At 43.7% G+C, this 10,724-nt stretch overlaps 1 long non-coding RNA gene across 1 annotated transcript; it reads right to left on the bottom strand.

The window, feature by feature from the left end:
* Positions 1-4,433: 4,433 nt before the first annotated feature.
* On the bottom strand, positions 4,434-10,721 carry LOC141947483 (uncharacterized). Its single transcript, XR_012630140.1, has 3 exons — positions 10,622-10,721; positions 7,671-7,867; positions 4,434-5,966 (listed from the first exon to the last, which is right to left on the bottom strand). It is a non-coding gene; the product is annotated as an uncharacterized LOC141947483 (long non-coding RNA).
* Between the last annotated feature and the right edge of the window lie 3 nt (positions 10,722-10,724).

Below are 10,724 nucleotides of genomic sequence, written 5' to 3' on the forward strand. Positions count from 1 at the left end.
TTTCCTACTGCTCTTCATATTTATTTGCTTTGGAAAAAACAGAGATTCTGCGAACCATTGTTTGCTGAAGTCATCTGGAGTTAATGACTGCACATGTTGTAACGTCTGCTGTACTCTAAACTCACTCCTCTCTTGCCTGAAGATTAAAGGCAACCCTAGCTCTGCAATTTGATGAAGACAACCTGGTCTGGGTTCTCTGAGACCTCTTTTTGGCAGAAACAGAAACCACAACGGCCACTTTGCACTGGGCACTGCTCCATATTTTGACTTATCCCAGAGAAGATGGGAGACTAATGAGGTCACATGCAAAACCACTTGGATTTTGCTTTTTCAGGGAACACACCAAGGTCAGTACAAAGTGTAAAGGTAAAAACTTGTAAAACTGCATCCAACTGGAAATTCATACTCTCTGTGAGCTGACAAACACATCTTTGATTAATTGAGAATCATGGACTCACCCAGGCCAATTAGCTTCATCTTGTTGCCTTGCACCTTGGCAAGAAGTATTTGTTCTTTCTTCCTTTCCGTGAGAGTCAGAATGAAATCAGAGGGAGCTGGACATGTAACAAGCCTGTAGGATGGCAGTAGAGAGTACAGTGTTCCTGCAACTGTGCTGCTGAGCACAACCAGCTGCCCAGGCCTCTCCCAGGGTAGTCCTGATGAGACAGCAGTGCTGCCAGTTGCATGTTCAGTGAGAGAGGGGAAACTCCCATCCTTAACATCCAGCTGCAAGATGGGGTCAAAATCATTTTTCCCTTAGAGGCCACCACTGTCCTCCCCCAGTATAGCCTCTTCTGAGCAGTGGCAGACACCCCGAAAGTCCTTCAAATTCCTGATGCTGAAGATTGACAAAACTAAAAAATGACTTAGAGAAAGGTATAATTTGGGGGAGATAACAATGCTGGCAATTCCTGGGCTGTTTTTCATGGTCTCTGGAAGTGTTTTGCAATGCTTCGTTGTCTTTCACAGTGTTTCTGAAGAATATCACATTTATTAGATTTGATTTTAGTCTTCCATAAAGTTCTCCCACTATTGTGTCTCTTCATCCCTGAGCAATCCATACACTTACTACCTATAAAATCTTATTAGGGTATTAGCTGAGAATGTTTTAGTGCATTAGAAGGAAACAATCAGCAGAGAGTGTAATATAATTTCTGTACAGGGTAGTTCTCTGTCTACTGTCACTGGAGTGGTTAACTGGGAATGTATTTGTGACAGCAACAGCCCTAGGAGCTCAAGTAGGAGGTACTCTGAAGCAGAGATGATACAGACAAAGATTTGTGTTGCAGCTAAAATGATCAATGAGCCTGCCAAAGGGGTGGTCCTGCCTCTTTTGTCCTTGGCCATGTTCTCTCTCCGCTTAGTGAGACAGCAGCCAGCAGGTGAGCGTGTTCAGACTGCTGAGCCAGCAGAAAACTATTGCTGTGACTAAAAATGAAAGGCTTTCCACCAGATCAGCCAAATTGATTCAGTCACTTTATAACTCTGTAGTTACTAGATCCAACCCTGGTGAAAGGGAAAATAAGGGAATGGGACTATTTGTTTTCAAGGCATCTTGCTTATAGGTAGATTACAGACTCGTATAACATGAAACTCCATGAAGCAGCTTACCCAGAATCACAGATGAGATCTGTAGCACAGCAGGGAATTGAACCAGGTCTTTAAAGTCTAAGCTAATGTCCAGACCAGGGTACCAGCCTTGTTCTCACTACGACAGCTGAGAAGTGGCCCACCTCAGCTCACCCAATCCATTCTTCCTGCTCACTCTGTGCACCATTCAAGGGACGTACTCCATTGCGGCCCAACTGCATTTGTTTGGGACTAGCCATGGTTAATTTGCCTGTGCTGTCCAAGTGCTCCAACAGGACTAATGGCTGTGGGAGTGTGGATCTGGTGGCTCTAGGGCTAGCAGGTCACAGCAGAGTGAGGAGGGACATGAGGACAGCAATGTTTCCTAAAAGTCAAATTTCGTGGGTGTTCTTGTCTTTCTCTGTGTCTGGACTTCTCTGATGTTCCTGAACACCCAGAGGACCCAAAGGAAGCTGCCTCCAGGACCAACACCTCTCCCCTTAACTGGCAAACTGTGGACACCGGACTTCCAAATTCACCGTGAAACACTCTTGAAGGTACTGATGCTTTTTGTAGTTTTATGAATAGTTCAGGTGCAGACTCCGAATCTATCCTTGGCTAGAATGTAAAAGCATCTTTCTGCTCCTTCCCGGCTTCAGTTTGAACTGTGAGCTTTCTAGGCAGAACTTCAAGCCCTGTGTCTCCCTGTCGGACTGTAGAGAGGATTAGCAGTGAGTGGAAAGGGCCTGTAGCAACAGTTGCAAATGGTGTAAATCACTGAACTGTCACCCCGTCAAAAACAATGCCTGAGGAATCCTGTTACTACAGTACAAGTTACAAGGAGGGAGGAAAGGAAAGGGGAAGAATAAGCAAAACTTATCAAAGAGAGGCAGAAAGCAAAACTTATTTGCTTGAGGACTGAATCATGTAGCCCTTATTTTGTGAATATTGCCAACTTCCCCAGAGTTCTGCTTGTTTTGGGAGGGTGTTGCAAGTGTCAGTAATCATCAGAGCTGATGTGCACTGCAAAACAACCAAGTGCATAAATTAAAGTCTTAATCCATTTGACCACATAAGCAAGCAGCTGCACAGAACTGCACCGAGGTGACATTGTATTGTATTATTTGGTACAGTATCAACACACTGGCTTTCTGGCTTTTTTCTTGGACAGTGTAGAGGTGCACAAGGAAGAGATTAGTAATGTTGCTGGTATTCCTTAATGTGGTCTACACACTGCAGCTGCCAAACAGGACCCACAGGACCCTTCCCTTTCTCCATGTGCTGCTGGAGGAGGAGCCAGGAAGGATTCAAGCTCAGGATTCACGCCATGACCCCATCTCTGGCTATCCTGGGAAATGCAGCAACGTTGGTAAGGAGAGTCACTAAGCCTGGGAGGTAAGACAAGATGCACCATCGAGGCTCCCTATTTTCCTCTGCATTGAGAAGAAAATACAGGCTCTGCAGTTTGTTTGAGTACTAGATAGAATCCAGTTCAGGGATTCAAGCACTTGTTTCTTCTTCCTTCTCCAGCTTACTTGGGCTATTAAGGCAAAAGACTGCACTCCAACTGCTGTGAAAACCATTCTTCAGATTACTCTTCCCTACAGAAAACAGCCATTGCTCACAGCAAGTGACAGTAACAAGGTGCCTGGTCATATTTGCATGCGTTTTCAGTATGATCAGCGTATTTCAGAATCCCTGACTACCTCTTTGTTTCCAAAAATAGCAGAGGAGGCCTGCATCCACCTCTAGGGAGAAGCAGTCCTGCTTATGGTTGTTCTAGGGCAACATATGAGAGTTCAGCTACACGATGTTACCACTGGATTCTGAAGAGCAAACTGCAGAAGCCAGGACACATGTGGAAACTGTGCTTAGTCCAACTCTTCACAGCTTTACAAACAGCATGTTTTCACCAGTTCCCCAAAAACCCCTAGAGCAGAAATATGCCTTTTCATCTTTCAAGTGTCCATCATATATTACCAAAGAGCTGCAACTGGTCAGAAAAAGGTCACACATTATATATATAGTTACATAAATGTATATATAGTTACATATGGTTTGGTGTTACATATACAAATATATGTAACACCAAAAATATATGCAGGCATGATCTTTATTCATCCCTCTGCTTCATACTTTAAAATCCCTGAAACAGATTTTCGGAAATCCTTACCTCCTATCCCATACAGTTACAGGCTAGCTGATGATGTTCCTATCCAAAATCCTAAATCTCTGAGCAAGGTAGCACTATCTCGTCTTCCCCCCCCCTGTGCAATTAGGTCTTTCTCAGCCACCTGGGGTCAAAGAGTTTAAAACTGGTCTCTAATTTACAGGTGCCAGAGACTTGATTTGCACAGCTACTGAGAACCTGAACTCCCGCAGCAGTCAGGAGGATGTGCAGGAGCTAAGTACCTCCCAGGCAGCTCATGATACTCAACACATCTCAAATGAGATACTGAAGATCAATGGCTATGCTTGAAAAGTTTGGCTAACTGCCTCACGGTGCTAGATTTCACAAGCACAGTGCTCTGTGCAATGGTGAGCAAACATTACCATCTAATGGCTGCATGTGTTAATTACAACTATAATTTATACTTTAATGATGAAGGCTGGTCCTTGTGTAAGTACTGATACACTGAAAAAGCTGTACAATTGGAAAACAAATAAACATGGAAAGATAAAAGAAGCAATATTTATGATTTTGCAGTATCCATCAATCACCTCTGGTGGGGTAATGTAAATGGAAGAAATCCCATTGAAGTATTTCTGGGTAACATGACACGGTTGTTGCACTGATGGCTATATACACTGCAGATACAGGAATAAGACCAGCCATAAATAATAATGCAATGCATTAATAACAGTGAGAGCCTTTTAAGATTTTAATAGTGAAACATGATTCCAACCTCTTTTATTTCCTGACAGCAGGATGAAATTTCTCCCACCCCTTTCTTGTGTGATGCCAAGAGGTGCAAAACAACCCTTACATAACAGAAATGGTCTTTGAGCTCTGGCCCAAGAGTGTCACTGAGATGTGGAAGGGCCTCTCTGTAAATGTCTTGTATCTTTATGTCATCATGTGTCTTATTGTCTCTCTAGGTGACCAGGACATATGGAAAATACATACACACTCCGGCTAGGAAAAACACCAGTGATTTTGCTAAATGAATTTCAAGTGGTGAAGGATGCCCTGACTGGGCATGCAGAATAATTTTGTGAGAGACCTGTGGCATGCTTTTTTAGCGATGTCAAAGGAGGCCTCTAGGATACTTTCTGTTGTGTATATGGAAATTTTTTTAGCAGAACAAGCTGTTCAGAGAATGGGGTTTGGTACAATGACTGTATCTACTCTTAATGCCTCTTTTCAAGAAGAGCTGCTCTTGGCCGTAAGATGAATGCTGTAGAACCACTGCTGCAAGTCCTTCTCAAACGCTGGGCTCCAAATATACATTCAGCACACAAAACTAATGTGTTTCCCATTTATATACTTGCATAGCCTGGGCAATTCTTGGTTACTGAGCATGTTCCCAGGCTATCTCAAGAAGTCTTTGCAGTAGAGTAGAAGGTGTAAAACTGTAAAAATGTCAGCTAGCAGGATCCAGCGTGTGTTGAGGGCACGGTTCTAGGTAAAGAAGCAGAAAAGGAAAGACAGGCATGAAAATTATTTCCTACAAAAAGGATCAAGTAGGTGTGAAAAAACAGCATCAACACCTCTGATTCCCCATATAAATATGGCCAGGGATCCTTCCAAACTCATGGTGGTAAATCTTGGAACCACTATGATTTTACCAGTCCTGCTTATGGAGATGCCAGTCCCATACTTCTCCACAGTCCTTCTCCATTTTGTTGCAGGCATCATCTTTGCCAATGGGCACACCTGGAAGCAGCAGACGGTTCAGCTTGATGGCTCTGAGACTAGGGAAGAAAAGCCTGGAAGCCTGGATCCAGGAGGAAGCTTGCTGCCTGATTGAGGTCTTTGCCAGAGAAAGAGGTGAAATACAGATCCATATGTGATCACGACATGGGGTCATTTTCCTTATTTCCAACCCTGCTTTTTCTACTGGAAGTTGCAATTTCTGCAGTAGGTTCGATGGGAAGTTTACACAGCTGATGCTTTCGCAATTCATTTTGCACTTGGCTGGAACATCATGCCTGACTGATTGCTTTCATGCTAACCCTTTATGGGAGAAAGTGACAGATAAGAGACTCCTAAATTGGGCTGATTAGGCACTTTTCTATACGGTGAAGCCTTTCCCTCACTCCTTGTAAAGGCACCTGAAGAATGATCTCCCAGTTAGACTCCTGCATCTTGATTCCTGCAGGCTCAGCTGTTTGTGTAATCCCATGCAAATCAAGAGCAGGCTGGGTGGGACCTCAGTGTAACGAAGAGTCATAGCCTATAAAAGAAGTTAATGATACAGCTTGCTTTGTTTGTAGGCATGGATCTCTCTGTCCCACCCCCTTCTTCCATCAACAACCTGATTGCTGATGCGCTTTTTGGACACTGCTTCTCTACAGAGGCTGCCATGTGCCAGAGGCTGCTCCAAGGCTCCCGGGACATGGCAGAATTCCAAGGACTGTCCCGTTCCCTGTAACTGTATCAAAGCCTGAGAGCACCCCTCAGTGAGCTGTGGCATGAAACGGTAGTTCTTTGCCAATGCACAGACAGGAAGAAAAGCTCTTAAATAAACACTGAACTCTGCTAAAACCAGCACTCACTTCTGTCCTCTGCTTTCGCAATAATGATCCCTCCGCAACCATTTCTGGCTTGCTTTGTCTTCAGGCCCACTGAATCTCCTGTAATAGCTCCCTTCAGAGAGACTGATCTGACTTTACATTGATATTATTCAGCATCAAGTTTGCCCTGGGGCCAGAATCAGGTTTTTCCTCTTAGCTTGTGCCTTGAAGGGTTTTGTAATAGCTCTGATTTCCTGTGTTAGATTGGGCTGCAAGAACTATCCAGAAAAAACAGGACAGGCTAACATGGTTGTGGCTTTGTAGAGCTACAGCCAAGTGTTGACTTAAGATTTAGAAGGGAACAGGTCATTTGGGAAAGACCACTTAGAAAACATAAGTAAAACTGTACTCAAGGACGTTTAAATCCCCCAAATCTGAAAGTTACTAATGGAGAGTGGGCAACCTGGAAAGTTAAGTGTATGGTAACTTTCCTTCATACGCTTCTTCTCCAAGATAATTTTTTAAAAATTTAAGTGATCATTCCTTTCCTATAGCCAGCCAAGTAATACATCTGGGCCATAGCAACAGTTAGGCACGGTTCAGCTGTGAACATTCAGGCTTTAAATGCACTATGAAGCCAAGATGTCACCATGTTCCTTGTGCTTGTATTTCCAGGTGTAGCTCTATGACACTTTCCCATGACTGTCGAGGTACTTCAGCACTATGCTAATGAGACTGCTGGTGGCACTAACACACTTGCAGGAACTATGAACACTTATTAAGGATGAGATCAGGAACCACCAGAAGATTTGGGTGCCTGCAGAGCGACAGAACTCCACTGGTGCATACCTAGCTCAGATGTTAAAGGTAACAAGTAATTGACTCTTGTGCAGCTGCAACATATTAAAATGATTGTAGTTAAGATATTTTCAGCTGCACTGCTACTTCCTTTTCCTTCTGAGAGACTGTTGAGGTATTTCTTTATTTGAATTCAATCTCAAAAGCAAACTACTTTGTGAAGGTACTGAGGATGTTCCTTGTCAGTCACCACAGAGAAAGTTCCACCCTAGACTGAAGGAAAGCTTATTGTACACTGTCTTCCTCAGTCAGCAAGATTATTTTTTTAACAGAGCTACATGGCTGCTGTCTTATCAGCTTCATTAACTCAGTATGGACTCTGTGATGAAACAAATCTCTGTTACTGGAGATTTGTCATGCTTTTAAAAGTCTTAAATCTCACTGTCTGACTCATATCTGCAGCCAAAGGGTGACCCACTCTCTACATTCAGAGGAACCAACATGGTGCAAGCAATCACAGATCTCTTCATAGCAGGCTCAGACAACACCACTATCGCTTTATGCTGAGCTCTCTATGATGGTACATCTGGAAGTACAAGGTGAGAAATGTGTGTATCTGCACTTACACATGTTGCTGTCCTTGCTCGTGGCATGGCAATATGCAGTTGACTCAGCTGCCCTAATCCTGCAGTGTAAGGTGTCTTGGGAATTTTGAGTTTCTGCATAGAGTCTATGCATCAGCTGCCTTCTTGAATACACGTTATTAGTCATTTTAGTCTGCAGGATGAGTTCAGGAAGGGCTGGATGCTGCCATTGGTCCATCCTGTAGAATTGAACATAAGGATTAAACAGTCCTGCCATACAAAAATGCAGTTCTACATGAGATTACGTGTTAGAGCAGGATAAGTGCAATAGGGTTTGTGTGCACACAGGACACTGCACTGCAGGGCTTCCCTATTGCTAACATATGTTAATGCCACTAAGCTTTGGGGACAATCCTTAAACAAAGCAAAGCCAGGCAATAGATCCCTCTCACTGGTTTAAACACCACATGTTGTGTTTATATTTTGTCCTAGGCTGCAAAACTACCCAAAGGTGAGCTTGAACAACTCATGAGGAATTCTTCACTGTGAATCCTGTACTCAGTTTCCCTTTCCTTTTGCACAGATGTTACTTTTACCATTTTTCTGTACAGAATTTCAAGAGTTAGACCAGTATAAATAATCACCGGTAATGATGCTAGGCTTCTTTTAAACTGGTACAAGCTAAATATAAAAAACACAGAACCTCTAGAAAAACAGTGTCTGTATATGCAATTCATTGTATCAGCAGAATACTTTAAATCCATATCCAACCTCATGTAGGTGGTTCTCTCCAACGGATAAGACCTACGTGTCTTTAGGGGAAGATTTCTTTGAGAAAATCAAGATCAAAATTGGGGGGCTTGGATCAGTGTGAAGCCTTCATTTCAGTGGTTTTTTTCCAAAGTTTCTGATTACTGTAATTACTGCATCCTCTGGTGCTCTAAAATCAATCTTTAAGAGTGCCTAGTAATTTCTAAATAAGCCAATCTGTAGGAGATAGCAGTGTGACCCTGTTTCTCACCCCCTAATAATTAGTTGGCAGTTGCATTGGGCAATTTTAAGACAGCAATTGATATCTTGGCAATTTATGTCATTAGTTTTTGACTCTGTGAAAAAGATCTTTGTATGTTCATTTTGTCTTTCAAGTAGGACACCTTCGTTTTCCCCAACATATTTTCTGTCCTGTATGATCAAGAGCAGTGGGAGAGTCCTTGACAGTTTAACCCTGGTCATTTCCTGGACAAGGATGGAAACTCTGTGAACAGAGAAGCCTTTATGCTGTTTTCTGCAGGTAAGAGCAATCCTCAGTATTGCATACGGCTGTCCTACAGTGACTGTTTCACAGGCCAAGACTTTCTTAACGTTTGATCTCCTGCCACAAGTATCTTTATTCATTTCCATAATAAGTTCTAGGTAGCAAAGAAACCAGAGGTGGTGATTTTGGAGACCTGCTACAACTTAACTTTCTCATGGAAAAGAAGCTAAGACTAGCTGAAATGCTCAATGAAATGAACTGCAATTGTGGTAGTATGGTAGATTGTCCTATGGGAAAACAAGGGCTGATTAAAGCTCCTTTAGAAGGCAGGAGATGCAAACCTGTTTGCTAATTAAGAACTGGCTCCTAGAAATCTTATACTAATATTGACATCAGCAGAGACTGAGAGGCCAGTAAACAGTCCATTAGGTTTATCTATGAACAGGTCTCCACAGCAATTTGTGTAACACATCCTTTCTGAAATATTTTTGTAAACTGCTGGTCTTCAGAGCACAAAGATCCCATTTATGTGTAACTGCAACCAACTAGGAAATTCTTGATGGGGTTTTTAAACTATTTCTGCTAGTGTCTACTTCTAAATAGTTTTCTATACCTTCTAAGATTATGAACACAGGTTTGAGCCCATAACACAACAGGATGGGAGAGGATATTTAGCCTAGGAATGGGGAGACCCCTTTTCCCTGTTCCACCATACTTCTATGATTTCAGAGATGTTGCTGAGACACCCATTGCCTTTGCTTCCAAATAGTAAAATAGGAATACCAGCATCGCATTACTGTGCTGTGCAAGAATAAATACACTCAGACACTATAGTAACAGAGGACATATAGTACCTTACATATGTTGAATACCCTTTTTTCATATTCCTGACCTACAGGCTATGGATTTTCTCTCACTCTCTCCACATCACAAGTTGGTGGAGAAACAGAAACTACATCAGTCAGATATCCATTTACTAATTCTGCCAGAATGCAGAATTTATTGGTCAGAGGTTTGTAAAGTACTACAAGAAGATTCTCTCCTCATGAGGTAACCTGGGAATGGATTCCTAAAATGTGAGGAGATGCTGGAGGAGGGACTATCTCCCCTGTCGTCTATAAACTGTCCATTATCATCTGCTGACACTGCAGGCTTCGCAGGCTCTTGACTGGTGTGGTATTTTTTCCCTCTCCTCTTCCTTCCCTGGACCCTATCCACCTCTCAGGTAGGGCATGCTGGAGAAATAAGAGTTAGCAGCCAGAGCAATGAGCTGTAGATATTGAGAGATCTATTCACAGGATGAAGGATGCTGATGACTGGCCTGTGTGGGGATCATCCCCCAGTCCCACCTGTACAAGACCTGTGCCATCCCTCACTATACACTGAAGCGAAAAGGAAGGGATGGGGGCTGGTGGCCTGACAGGGTCTTGTCTGTCACTGCAGGAGATAAATTGGGCAGACCCCTTAAAAAGTGACTGACTCTTAAAACTGTATCTACCAGAGACGAATGAACACAGTGAATAAAATGGCAAGGTACTTGAACCGGCTGGCTGTGTCTCTCTGCAGCGGGCAGCCGAGGGCAGGGCGTCGTGTGAGGTGACAGCTCGACGCCAGGTCCCACCTCACGGCGCTTTCCCGCCTCTGGCGGCGGCCCCTCCTCGGGCCACCCCCAACATGGTGGCTCTGGCCGCCTGCCACTCCCAAGATGGCGGCTCCCCTCACCCAGTGGGGGTCTCACCAGAGTCCGCACTCAAGATGGCGACGGGATTTTCCCTTCTCCTCAGCTCCTTCCGTCGTGCGCCGTACTTATGGCGCCGGGGGGAAGCTCGGGGCGGCTCTCT

This window comes from Strix uralensis, chromosome 9, assembly GCF_047716275.1.
Source record: "Strix uralensis isolate ZFMK-TIS-50842 chromosome 9, bStrUra1, whole genome shotgun sequence".
NCBI lineage: Eukaryota > Metazoa > Chordata > Aves > Strigiformes > Strigidae > Strix > Strix uralensis.